This window comes from Poecile atricapillus, chromosome W (assembly GCF_030490865.1).
Source record: "Poecile atricapillus isolate bPoeAtr1 chromosome W, bPoeAtr1.hap1, whole genome shotgun sequence".
NCBI lineage: Eukaryota > Metazoa > Chordata > Aves > Passeriformes > Paridae > Poecile > Poecile atricapillus.
The window spans coordinates 7,691,571-7,705,711 of record NC_081288.1 but is presented as its reverse complement, the minus strand read 5'-3'; positions in this window follow the sequence as shown (position 1 = coordinate 7,705,711).

Below are 14,141 nucleotides of genomic sequence, written 5' to 3'. Positions count from 1 at the left end.
CGTGTCTGTGGTTTATGTCAGTGGCGCCTCTCGCGGTTTAATTGCTGTCAGTGAAGCACATGGAAGGACACGTAAATTACAGAATTCGAGAATATTTTTCTACCTTTTCCATTAAGCTGGAAAACACCTCTGAGATCACCGAATCCAACCTGTGACTGAACACCACTCTGGCAACCAGACCATGACACTGACTGCTATGTCCAGACTTTCCTTAACCTTTTCCAGGGATGTTGACTCCACCACTTCCTCCGGCAGCCTGTTCCACTGTCTAATCCTTCCTGTGAAGAAATTCCTCCTAATGTCCAACCTTCCTATATTACAGAAATATCTCTGTATCTAGTGCTACAGGTTGAGCTGAAGTGCTGGTTTTCCATCATCTAACAAGGCATGACCAATGCCTGAAAACAAAGCTCAGTGTCCCATAACGCTACACTGCTGCTGGAGAAAGTCATTCTCAATGCCACAGGACAGGGAAGAAAAAAATTATCTCTAATCATTCCTGGGGAAATCAGCATAATTCAAACAGAACTTCATCCTGGCCAGAGCAGTGTGTCAAAGGCTCCTCAGAGTGGCCCCATTAAATGACCTGCAAAGTTATCACAGGACAAGTCACCTCACATCTGCATCCTCACGCTGTGCAGGTGACAGCAGTTGTGTACCTTTAGGTGCTCATTTGCATCTCATTTCCATAGTGAGTCTAAATGTCCCTCTGGGCCATCTCACTGCATTGCTCTGAAACAAAGACTGTCCTTATCCTGCTTTATAAATGATATGTTGAAGGTTAAAGGAAGGAACCAAGATCACATAGAGGTGAAAGGTGTTACTCGATGTTGCAAAGGAATTTTCTGTCCCAGAACAGATCCCACTGTTCTTAAGTCACGGGACAATCTTCCTTTGGCTAACTGAGCTTGCTGAAGGTGCCCAAAGGCTGGAGCTCAGATGCCAGCAGTCTGTGCTCCAGAGATGATGGCAGCGTGACAAAGGCAAAGCCTATACAACTGGAAACAATACCTTTGGAGTATGTCCAAATTGTAGCTCCTTTCTGTCTTCTCTTGTAAACAGAGGAATGAAAAGAGAAGAAGGGTAGGCAGGAGAGAGCAGTGCGGGCTGGAAAAAGGTATTGTAGAAGTGGAGGGGAGGAGGGAGGCTCCTTGTGAAGCTTTTTGGCAAAAGAAAAGAGAAGGGAGTCTGGAAAGAGACACTGAAGATGTGAGAGTAAAGGAGAACATAGGCCCCAGTACAGAAACCAAGAATATTTACCCTGTGTTTTCCTCCAAGTCCTAATACCAGTTGTACCATTTATGTCAATATACTGGTATTTAGAACCCAAGCCAGAATGTGTAATCTGTGCATTACCAAGTGCTTATGGTAACAACTCCTACACAGCTAAGCACATATATGCCATAGACATGTCTATATGGATGCACAGAAATTCTGCTTATCTTAGCCAAATCAGTCAATGTTCCTGCCAGGTGTAAGCAAACCTGAGGCATACTAGGCAAGAAATTCCTTGGCAGAGGTTTGTGGTGGCAAGTGGTGTTTGCCGAGGAGTGAAAAGCCCTTGTCTGTCTGTGCCCTTCCTATGTTTTTGGGAACTGCTCTTATCTAATGGGAAATTCAGGAGCTGCACTGAGCTTGAGTGAGCTGATAGATGGGGCAACAACCCATCTCTAAATAAAAAGTGGAATCAGCAGCCTGGGTCTGGAATTTGGTCTTGCACACCTCTGCAAGAGCAATTTCTCTGACCCGGGAAGAGGAGAAACACCCAGCCACAGTCTAGAGTCCTGCACACCTCCAGGCACCTACATCCAACAAACACCCACTGTACATCAGACTCAGCTCAGAATTAGCCAGGTACTCTGATGAAACCCCTTAGTATTATTTTCCAGCTGAAAAAGCAGTAGCACAAGCCTTTCACAGTGTCAGAGCTCTCCCTTCTCTGGGCTGTGGCACATCTCTCAGCCATCCAAAAACCAGAGCAGTCTTATATCCTCATATCTAACACAAATCAGCCCTCTTTCAATTTAAAACCATCACCCCTTGCAACAGGCCCTGCTAAAAACTCTGTCCCCATCCTTCTCACAGGCCCCCTTTAATGCCTTTAAGGTGGAAGCAAGTGTCTCTATTGAACAAAGATGGTTTTTCAGCTGGTAAATAATATATACTCTAAAATGTCCCTTGGGGTAAGGAAAGAGGGATGAGAGAACTTATTTTAATTATCTTGTGTGTGTTCTGACTTAATTCTCAGAAAATTAAGCTTCAAGGGCACAAGATGGCAGCTCCAAGACTGTGGCCTGTGATCATCTCTGGTCTGAGGATGTGAACAGAGGCAGCACAGTGGCCAGGATTCTCTGGAGAGCTTTGCCAAAGTCTGGTTGTGAGGGACCTGGAATCCTCTGTGTGGCACTTACCCCCAGCTTTGAAAACAGCTCCTTCCCCAAGACAGAGGTGTAAGATTACACAGTCTTACTGGAGGTACTGTCATCTCTGTTAGAAAACTTCCATTTCACTTTGTATAAAAAGAAGCTTTTCAAGCTCATGGTCTAAATTCCCCTAAGTGCTTACACCATCATTTTTCATTGCAATGCTTATTTTGGGCACACATGGTGTAGGAGGGTCTGTCTGTGTATCACCTCCAAAGCTGCTGGGCTTTGGTGGAGGCTGTAGCTATTTCTGGCTTTGCTCTAACACTTGCCACCCATTACAGAAGTCACTCAATGAAATAGATTTCAGGATCCCTTTTTCATAACCACAGTATATAAATGATAGGGAAGAAGCAAGCTCAATTAGTAAGTCAGATTAGTTAAATACTTGTCTTAATATATAATAGGTGAAACAAAATATTTGTATGGGTCGAAGGTCGGGGCTGACTGCTGTGGAGTCTTCCCTCAGCAGACCGAAATAAAAGAAGCACATAGGAAGTCTGGCAGGGAAAGCCCTTGCCGAGCTGCTCTCAGTGCCTGTAGGTGGCAGAACTGCTGCATGAAATCGCAGTGCCACAATTTACCTGCAGCACTCGGTCTGTTTGGCAGCTCGGGAGGTTGGCAGCAAAATTGAAGCCAGATTAATTTTCTTTTACTCACACCAGAGTGCTTATTAGATAGTATCCCAAGATTGGTTTATATTTTAGAGGACATAGAGTATATTAAACATCTCTGATTTCGATTGTAAATCTAGAATGTAGTTTTCTTTCTTTAATTGAAAAACCTTGGAGTGCTTTCAAAATAAACCACTCTTTTTTGCACTCCACATCACAGACTTGAGTCGCAAAGTGGGAAAATTTGATTTTCTTACAACCTGAAGCAACCAAACTGTACCTGGGGCATTGATGAGTGCTCCTTGAATGAGCTGCTCACCCACACTGAAGTATCCCAAGGGAATCTGCCCATGACTCCACTGAAAACAATGTCCTGAAAACAGGAATCTCTTTCAGGTCATGCTGGTACATTTCTTCTCTGCTGCCACTCAGCCAATTGTGAATTATTTTTGACAGGAGCAAGGAGCTACTGAAGGCCAATTAAACATGGCAAACACCCTCCAAGGCTAGAACTGAGAACTGACACCAGTCACCTTTGACAAGGCTTTGTTGAAATTTGGCTATTAGGGAAATCAAATTTGTACGAATTACCGTAGAGTAAATACAAGCACATGCTGCAGATAATTGATTGTACACTTGGTGTTAATAAAACAAAAAATATATAATATTCTCATTGCTGTTTGGGGAATTGCTATTGACTGTGTTAGGCATTATCATCTTTGGGCACACCTGTGATGATCCAAGTTGGCTAAACAGCTTCATTACTCTTGTCAAGCTTGAGAACTTTCTAAAATGCATGCCGCTTCCCCCCCAGTAAAAGTGCAAATCCGCATATTTTTGTCCTTTTCCCTCTCTGTGTTCCAGTTTTTCCATCTCTTAAATGATGTCAAGTTCACTCTGCAGGAATGTTGGAAGGTTTTAATAGTAGATAGGAAGTGTGCTGATATCCTTGGCTGGAGGATGCTCTGTAAATGCAAAATGCTATGGATAATAATGCAGATCTAAGTTGTGACATGAATTACAAAGGATGCCATGAGGCAAGCTCAGAGGTTTCCAAGCAAACTTCATGGTAAAGTATGCCTGAAATTCACTTTTGTGCTCTCTGTGGAAAACCTTGTGTTCATTGAGCGCTGCCATGAATTTCATACTCTGCAGGGAAAGGTAACTACAGAAGGATGAGAGGAAATGGCCTCAAGTTGTGTCAGGGAAGGTTTAGATTAGAATTAGATATTAGGAACAAATTATCTGCTGAAAGGGAGGTCAGGCATTGGAATCGCCATCCCTGGAAGTTTTCAAAAGGTGTTTGGGTGTGGCACTTGGGGTTATGGTGCTGGGGTAAAGGTTGGACTTGATGTTCCTAGAGGCCTTTTCCAACCTGAACAGTTCCATGATTCTATGAAAACTGAGCAGTGTTTAAACCAGCACTTTAAGAAGAGATGACTACCACAACAGGTTATGATCAGCATCAGACTAGATAGTGATTAATGTAGGCAAAGAATGGATTTAGGCATGAGGGTGCCAGCTAGAAACAAGGAGCTCATTCTGTGCACTGTCAGAGATTTACCATGTCATCTTGTGGAAGCCATTTGATTTTGCTGTTCTTCATTTGAAAAAAAAAAAACCCAAACCAACAAATAAACAAGAGCAGCATTTTCCTTCCTCCCAAGGGTGTTCTGAGGATAACCACATTAATTAGTTGCTTGCTTAGAGGTGTAATAGGATGGAGTAGCTAGAACACAGCTCTTATCTCTGCTGACCAGTCCTGGTCAGTATCATGTCAACTAAATTGATTTTTGCAGGAGGTGATTAAAGGCAATTAAATGTCCATGTTAAAACCAACACTAAGATTAGCTTTATTGAACTGAGATCAAAGTGGTGATAGATTTTGAGCTCCTTTTATTAAAAAAAAAAAAAAGTGTTAATAGGATTCATGCAGAGCTGACAGAACTACTTCCTTTCCCACAATCCCACTGTTATCTATAAAGCTCAAAGATGAAATTACAGTTCTTCTTTAAACTACAGAGCAGTCATATATTTTTTTTAAGTGTTAATGATCCCTGTCTTTAGCTAACTTGTTAATATTCCTTTGGCAATCTCTGCTGTTCAGCTTAAGGTTTTTGTTGTTGTTGTATGTAAAGAATTTTTAAACAGATTTTACAATTCACTTAGAGAAATTTAGTTCTTGCTGTGGGCATCATAGCTGGTCAGCAGCTGTGGGGATGCAAAGGAAAAGAATGGCATCTGGAACCATTCTTCTTTGTTATATGTTCTGAGAAAGCCCTGGTTAAATGACAGAATTTGTGCTCAGTAAAAATCTCTGTCTATCTGCACTCACGGGCATTAATTCAAATGTAACGACAATAATAATGATCATTATGAATAACGGAGGACAGTCCTGTGGTCTGTGAGAAACAGATTTGCGGGATTTGTGCTTGATTTTCAGCCTATATGGCCGTGTGTTTTTGGACAGCCATTGAAATCAGTGGGACTCTTTCCAGCAGCTTCCCTGGTCATTGGCTGGGGCCCTAAACTGCCTATTACAGCAGGGGAAAACTAACAGAGCTGTTGGCAGCTCATCAGCTGATGACTGAATAGATACACTGAAATTCCTTTCCACCTTTACAGAGGAAGCTGGGAAAGGCCGAGGGTGCAGACGAGGGAGATGCTGTGCTGATGAACAAACAGCTGCACTTTTCCTTGGCTACAGCTTCAGGGCTTCCGAGGAATCTCAGACACCCCATGATTTTACGGTGTGATGCTCTGGTTTTAATGACCTGGACCCAGAGAGGTGTCTCTGAAATAACAGCTGTCACTTCTGTGGAAAACTATACATTTTTATGGAGACAAAACCTCTTCTCTTTCAGAGAGGGCCCAGGCAGTTGGTGCACATTACATCGACTGATCCTACCTCCTGAGCCACAGGAGGGCTGTGCAATCAGGCAGTTTGTTGTAAAATCTCTCCATGCTCTGATGTTAATCAGTTGTGCTGCAGGGACTCCTCTCTTCTTTGGAAGCAGGAGGGGAATCCCCTAAGTCTTCACAGATGAGCTACTGCAGGAGACGTGCTGCTTTCTGGCAGCTCACAGGGGACAAATCCCACCTCCATCAAGCAGGGATTTTAGGCCAGCTTTAGCAGAGACATCTGCAGCACCAATCAGTTGCATGGATCTACCCTTTGAAGAAAGGTGTACGCTGAATTTTCAGCTCTGGATTTTCCCAGTTTGCCTTTTGGAGATTTTCCTGGCATGTTCTCATGCCCAGAGGTTATTCCTCTGAGTGCTGTTCAACCACAGAGCAAAAAGACAAAATCTACTTGAAGAAATTACAGTCAAACCAATTTCCTGGGGTGTACAGAAACAGGGAATCAGTCTGGCCAGGGGATAAGCAGAGGTTTCTGTGGACCAGCCTCCTTCCCCTGTGCTGAAGAGTGCTTATCCACTATGGGTCCTGGTGGGACAGGCTAGGTGGGTAGAGCTGCAAGAGTCCCATTCTTGATTTAGAACCACTGTGGTGGTCTCTTTGCCTTCTCTGTGCTATAAAAGCTGGTAGAAAACCCCTGCTGCTTTTATGGGATGCATTCTACCATGAAGAAGAGAGCTTCCTCACTGTATCACGTTACTCATTAATTCATTTAATTGTACATTCATCATGTTTGCTCATGTGACAGACAGACACGATCCAAGGCTTAGCTTCAGGATTTATTATAGGTGCAAAGTTAAGCAAAAAATTGCACCTCCTTGAAAATCCATTATTTGCACATTTACAACATCCGTTATGAGCAGGTCTGGCACTGCTGTGCCCTTTGCTTTGCCATGTGTTTTACCCCATGGAAGAGGGAGTCCTGTGATTTTAGCCAGTGGCTTGTGGCTGTCAACATTCCTGGCATAATTGTGCCTTGTACTTCCAAGGGTTTCTACATGTGCAAGCCTTCCCAGCTTTGCAGCATCCCCTACCAAAGATCTGTGAAAAGTATAAGGTGGCAGATATTTTGGTGAGCTTGGATAAGGTAGGTCAAGATCTCAAAGAAAATTGCTGGGTTTTGGGGTCTTGCTGTCACATTTGGGTACCTTCCTACAGACTGTTTCTTTTTCTTCAGCCTTTCTAAACCCAAACAGAAAGGGAATTAAATAGTCCTGTATTCCTTCCTCCCTTTTCTCATCTACTTACAGCTTAGTCCAGGAAAAGTTTGGAGCTTACAATTTCCTCCTAGCCAGAGCAGCCTTTGTTGGAGGCCTGTCTGGATGACTCATGGATGTGGACAGGCTCTTTCCCAGCTCTGCAGTGAAGGAGGAGCAATGCTGACTCCTTCAGAGAGAGGTTGCTTGTTCAAGTTGTACAGCTGTGCACAAAGACTGCCGAGTTTTAAATAAATAAGTGAAATCTCTTCTCCCTCTTCTTGGTTTCTTTGTACATCAAGAACCTGTGTTCCTCTTACCCAGACAGTTTTTCATGGCAGACAGAAACTGAATATAGGACATAAACAGGCAGTCCCCTGGACTGAATGAAACCTCATTTCCAGTGGCTTAGTAACTTTCAAATCTGCTATGTTTTTCCTAGTAAAGTGCAAAGGTCAGCATGAGCTTTTTTCATGGCTGGCCACTTTTCAGACTCATGCTCCTGTGTGATTTTTCTGGTGGCTAACGAGACTTATTCTAAAGCCTTCCTTTTGAGGAAAGAAATGAGACAGAGGAGCTGGTGCCATCCCCTCTAGAGATGTCATGGACTGGTAAAGCCTTGGTGCTTGACTTTAAACACTTGGAGCTGCAAACAGATCAGTGGAGGATACAGGACTACAAACCCATTTCATTTGGGATGCAATAACTAGTCTCTCTGACTGTGCTGCCCTCTGTTACAGCAATTGCTCCACAGAATTTGCATAAACTGGGTGAATTTTTTCCTCTCCACAGCACAGAGGAGTTAAGGACAACGTGAAAACTCACATGCTCTCTAAAGCATCTCTCACATTCTTTCCTCTTGCGGAAAGGAAACTGGATTTAAAAAACACAGAGCTCTCCAGGAGGATGAGGGAGGCTGAGTGCTGGAAGTATGGACAGGCTGGGGAGAAGTTGGCAGGGTCTGTATGGAGAAAGCAAAGCTTGTTCCAAAGTGTCTTTGTGGAAAGCCCAGATCACACCTTGAGCTGATGATGGTATCAAGCCCATGTTGGTCACAAACACTGTCTTAAAGGGATGGCTGGGATTTTTATTAAGAGTTGCTTTTGTAGCACACTAGCAGTGCAAGGCATGTGTCAAACACCTTCAGAGAAGATTTCTAACAGACATACAGTCATTAATTATTTACCTTGCAATAGGTGAGCAGAGGTCGCAGTATGCCAAGACCCATACATAACACACTCATCAAGACACACACACAGAGGAGTTGTTTTTCTACACTATTCTCTGAGGATATGGTGTAAATAAAGCCACAGACAGAATCCATAAATAAATAAAAGGGCTCTGCCCTGTTACCAGTGAAGTCAAGGGTCTCTCACTGATACTGAGAGCAGAATTAGTCATAGGGTACTCCTGGAGCACATGGTACTATGGAATAGGGGAGGAGGGAAGTGCCAAAATGAAGTAGGGGTGAAATTCATGTGCCCTGGCTCAGCTGCCTGAAGCACAAGGTCCAGGTCAGAGCTAGCTCACAGAAATGGGCATCTGAAGAGACACTTCCAACTCGTCAGTTTTTGGACTGCTGGCAGGTTCCCCACACTCAGAGTTCTCCCCTGCAAACACAGCCTGGCACATACAGGTGCCATACAGATCCTACCCTGTGTTCTGCATAGCTTTCTTTTTCAGCACAGGTAGGCAAGTGAGCAGCAATACAGATACAAATTGCAGCTGTTAGTCAGAAAATGCTAACCAAAACTAGCCAGCCTAAAGCCTGTGTTGCTAGGAAACAATCTGCCTCTTACTATGCATCATTGCCATTTGCATGCATCCACTCTTCTGATTTTCTTATTAATATTCCTCACCTCAGACACTCTTAAGAAATTTCCACAACAAGCTGGCACAGAATCCAGTTCTCTCTGGGTCCCCCAATGGTTTAATTTAACCTCAGACTGCTGATGCAAGTGGCTTCAGTTACTTAATTTTAGTCTAGCAGGAAAGTGACAGAATTCACATGCCTGCATGCACATGGCCATATGAAAACCGGGACAGCTGAGCTTTGCAGGACACAGTGGCATGTGCTGCCTTCTGCTTTTCCAGCTTGTCCTGGAGGTTTCTTCCTTTCAGTGTTGCTGTTGACTCTTACATGCCTTGAGGAACTAACCTGCCTGCTTGTGATTTTCCAACCATACCCAGAGGGAAGCTCAGGCAAAAATAATTAATCCTGCTAAAATTATTTTTCTTAGAACAAGTACCTTTAACCTACATTTTTACATCAGTTCTAGGGAGCTCTCGATTTACTATATTGGAATTTAAGTCAATGTAGGTAAATCAATACCCAACTTCAGCAGAGATTAAGTTCACCATTGATTTTAAGTGTGTGTGACACCGGTAGAGTTTGCCATTTACCAGCACAGGATCTATTGGTGTGAGGCAGCTTTAAATCTCTCTGGCCATGTTACACCAGCTCTGCTAAGATTTAGGCTGGGAGCTGGAGGGGTATTTCCAGTGGTGCATTCCCAGTCTGCTGATGGTTGCTGATAAACAAAGTCTCCTGATAAAACATGGTGTGTCACTGCTCCCCAGTGCAGTTCTACCAGAAAATTGAAGTTTAGCAAGAATCATGGCTTTTGCTTTTGTTTCAGTGTGTTTTCAGGTGGGTTCATTTAAGGCATGTCATGATGCTGTCAGGATTAGGAAAGGGCTCTGTCTGCAGTGCCAGCAGCAGCCTGGGAGGGCCATGGCAGGGCAAGGACAGCACAGAGCAGCAGAAGTTGCCGTCAGAGCACTCACTGCTGACACTGAGCAGCAGCAGCCAGCAATCATATCATCTTATCATCTCATACAGAGGTATTTGGCACCGGCTGCAGCTTCCACAGGCAGCTCCTTGGCCAAAAATCCATCTTGGCTTTCCTGGAAGGCTTTTGCCTTTTATCTTAGCAGTGAAGGAAGGAGGCAGGGTTCCTGAGGATAACCTTGTCCATTGCACATTACAGAATAAGGCAGAAGGGGAAAAGAGCCTTTTTTCCCAAGAATCTGATTTCAGTGCACAAAGGACAAAATGAGTGTTTCACCTTGCATCTGTAATCTTATAATGGATGGGAGAGTCAGTGGGGCATCGATATACATATGTGTTCCCTTGTGAAGATTATTCCCTAATCCTTAGATCTTTGCTTCTTGGGAATGGTTCTCGAACAAGTCTGTGTTTTCCTTTGCTTGTTGTCTTTGAAGCAGTTTGCCACAAATACACTTAAAGCTATTATAAATGAGAACTCAAGCTTTTTAGACCTACTCTAAATACATCTCTTCTCACATTGTATTACACTTTGCCAAAATCTATAGATATTCAGGGGTTTTGTCATGATCTCCAGATATCCAAGGGCTTTGCCACCTCAGTTTACTAAACTGAATTTTCCAGAGGTTTTAAATAGAACCTGAGCTCTCAACTCTCGTATTGTTTGTTGTTCTTCAAATCCCTTCCAATCACAGATTGATATAATGGATGGCAACAGAACCAAAAAATCCCACTACTCCAGGACATTCTGCTTGTTTAAAGGGATTATTGACATGTATACAGGTAGGGCATGTGAGTTTAAGTACAAAAAATGTAGGTAGGTAGGAAGATCATCAGAAGATAATGGTACAAATCACAGAAGGAAAGCAGAAGGCTTGTCCATTAAGTTTCTACCTCAAAACTTCCTGTGGGAATGAATAAAATTGCTTCCAATCCCACCAGAAGGAAATGCTATCTCTCATCCCGGGTTGCTCTGCCCAGGCACCCTCATACTGTGAAAGGTGTGGGAGGCAGCAGGACAGGTTGTGATTTGAGTCCTGAGAGAACAGCTCAAGCCCTGATGGGCAGGATCTGAGCTGGTCCCAAAGTCTGAGACTGGCAGCAGATCTCTTAACAGCAGGAAGAAACCTTCCTCTGGTAACTTGACCCATGCTGGAAAATGTGAGACCTACTTTCTAATAGCTGGAGAAGCAGAACAGAACAAGATGCAGTACTTAGGAAAGAAACTAGTTCATGCATTGACAGCCCTTTGAACACTTTTAATTTCACAATCAAACCTAATGGAAAAAGGACTCTGATTGTAGTTGGTTAAATGCAATAGCAAAATTAGTAAAAAAGCAGATTTCTAATATGTTAGAAATTAATAAGTGCCTAAAAATTCACATCTGAACCTTGTCAGCCTTGTCTTGTCTGGAGATCCTGAACTTGAATCTCTTGACTGAGCAGACATCTCTTGGGCCGCTGGGGAGGCCCATCTGGGCTGGAAGGATGTGCATCTCCTGGAGGTCCCATGTCACATCTGCCCACACTTGATGTCTCAGCTAAGAGGCTTTGAAATGTGTTGAGGTCACTGAATACAGCCTGTCTTGTGTGGGTTTGCAGTGAGTTTTCAGTATCTTCTGTCACAGAGGTAGACACATAGGTGGGTAACTATATACCTATATCAATATCTATATATCTATTTGTAAACTATTTGGGTACATCTGCTTTAAAAAAGGAAGTGGAAGAGGAATTGCACCTTCTCCATCAGGAATTAATCAAGGACCTGCTTTACTCTAAATGTTACTTGTCTTTCAGATGTGCTCTGTGACAGAAGTTAAGTCCACCCCTTCCACCTCTTTAAAATTTTCTATAACTTCATAAAAGAGGAGAGTACTGACTCTGGGGATGTGGCCAAACACACCCTGCCTAAACCTTTCTGTCTACCTCAATTACCTTCCAGGTACATCTGAATAAGATAGTCAGCATTTCCTATCCAAAACCACCATATCATTTTGCAGTGAGGTATAAAACTATGTACAAAATACATAAATTTGGATTTCATTGCCAAAGCATTTCAATAAATGGATTTAATTGTGTTGCCTAAAGTTTGCAAACTTTTTTGTGTAGTCAAGAATGTACATATACACATATAAAAATATAGATATATATTTAGGTCCTGTTCAAGACCTTCTTGTCTGCTCAGCTATGGCTTATTTGCCTGTGGAATAGGCAGTCAGGTGTGCAACTAAGGATAGACTCAGAGTTGCCAGGAGTCAAATGAGCTCAGCAGAGCCCAGACAACTCACATCAACCCATGGCTTGGTATGGGTTCCTATACAAAATTTTAAAATTAGGAAGGAAAATATTTGCTGTGAACAAAACATGGAAGTGGGAATGTTTTGTGTACCAGGTGGGACTCCCTCATCCACTGAACTGGTGCAGAAATAGCTGCCATCAGCCCACAGCGTTCTGGAGCTGTCTCAGTCTGTGAACTGACATTTGCTGATGCCAGCAAACTCAGCAGCCTGAAAAGCTATTTTTTCTCTACTGCTGAGACCACCATTCCATAGACTCTGGCAGAGGAGGTGCCTTCTGTCTCCCAGCATGTCATGCCAAGAGAAAGCCTTTTGTCCACCCACAACAGAGGCGGTGGCAGAGCAGGAAGTTGTGAAACACTAACTACTGTTGCTGGCAAGTGAGCCATAAAGGAGGGTTCTGCTGGAAGGACACAGCTGGGATCCGACCTCCCTTTCTGTGCTCACAGCCAGTGTGGATAGGTGAAGCCAGCTCCTGAAGGGAGCACTGGAGGGGGCTGAGCAGAGGCGAGCCAAGAGCTCCCTGGAAGTTAAGTGCATTTCTGATGCTGGGACAGAGATCCGGGTCCGTGTCGGAAGCACGGACAATGCTTCCCCTCAGTCTTGCCACTGAGAGATTTCTGCCAGCTGGGCACCTGCCATGGATCTCAAAACACAGCTATGAAATTGGTAGCTATCCCAAATTAAATAATGTCCAGGAGGATTGCACTGAACGGCTTTCAGGCCAAATTTGGCATCTTCTGTATTTGCCAAAATCTGCCTTAATAGTGCTTGTCTGTGTCTGCCCTCTCTGTGCAGCATCAGCTCCAGTGTTCGAGCAGCAGGATGAGGTGCCTTTGGGCACAGGAGATGTGTTGGACTGGTCCCCCCAGGCACTCCCTCTACTGCTCCTCTGTCCTGCAGGGACATCTAAATTGGGTAGGACATTGATGGGGTGATCCTCGGCACCTGCTCTGGGGGGTGCAGAGCAGAAGAGGGGTGCAGTGTGGGACACTGCCCCAATACTGTGTGCTGATGAAGAATCTGTTCCCTCCCTGCTAAAGGGCCTTCACCGTCTCCTCCCTGCTGGAAGCTGCACAGGGCCATAGGGACACATCAGAGTGTTACTGACTACTCCCTGGGTAAACTTCAGACTCCGTTACAAGCCCAAGGGCACAGAGACATATTTTAAATGGGGAATCTGCAATTCTTGCATTTCACCTGCCTCTGGGAACCAGGAGCTTTAACTGACTCTTTCTCAAGGCTTAAACACCGCTACAATTTCTTGGCTCAGCTCTTTCACACCTAAATCACACACTGGACCCATCTTTTAAGAAGATATTTTGCTGCAATACGATTTTCAAAGTTGCTCCTTAAATTTTGTGGTTAATTTCACATTTGCAGCATGTGAATGAAATGGCCAGATTTTCCAAGCCTGAAGCACCTTGAAAGTCCCCATTACTTTTGTTCTTACCAAATATTTGCTCTTGAAGGCTGAGTCAAACAGACCCGTGCTGTGGTTTATCATGACCTGATTATATTGCAATGAAGTCAAAGGGTGGATGTGAAGGGGAAGCAGCTATTTAAAACCATTTTCCTCAAAATCAGAGCATTCTGTGGGAGCAAGACAGCTGCTAGATGCATTGTGGGCACTGAGATGGGAATTCCTGCTTGTTTAATCAGGCAGCCAGCTGCAGCCAGCAGAACCGATCCCGACAAGTCAAGCGGTGGAAAGCTGCACCTGTGAGCTGCGTATGTGCCTGTTGTGGGGCTGGGAAGGAAAAAAAAAATGTCTAAAGACTGGATCAAACAAATGAAACCTGAAGTGTGGAAGCTGTACAGAGGTTAAAAGGTAATGGCACTGTCATGGATCATCTTGCAGGCTTCTCTGAGAGAAGACTTAGTGCATCATGGTGAGGAGTCAT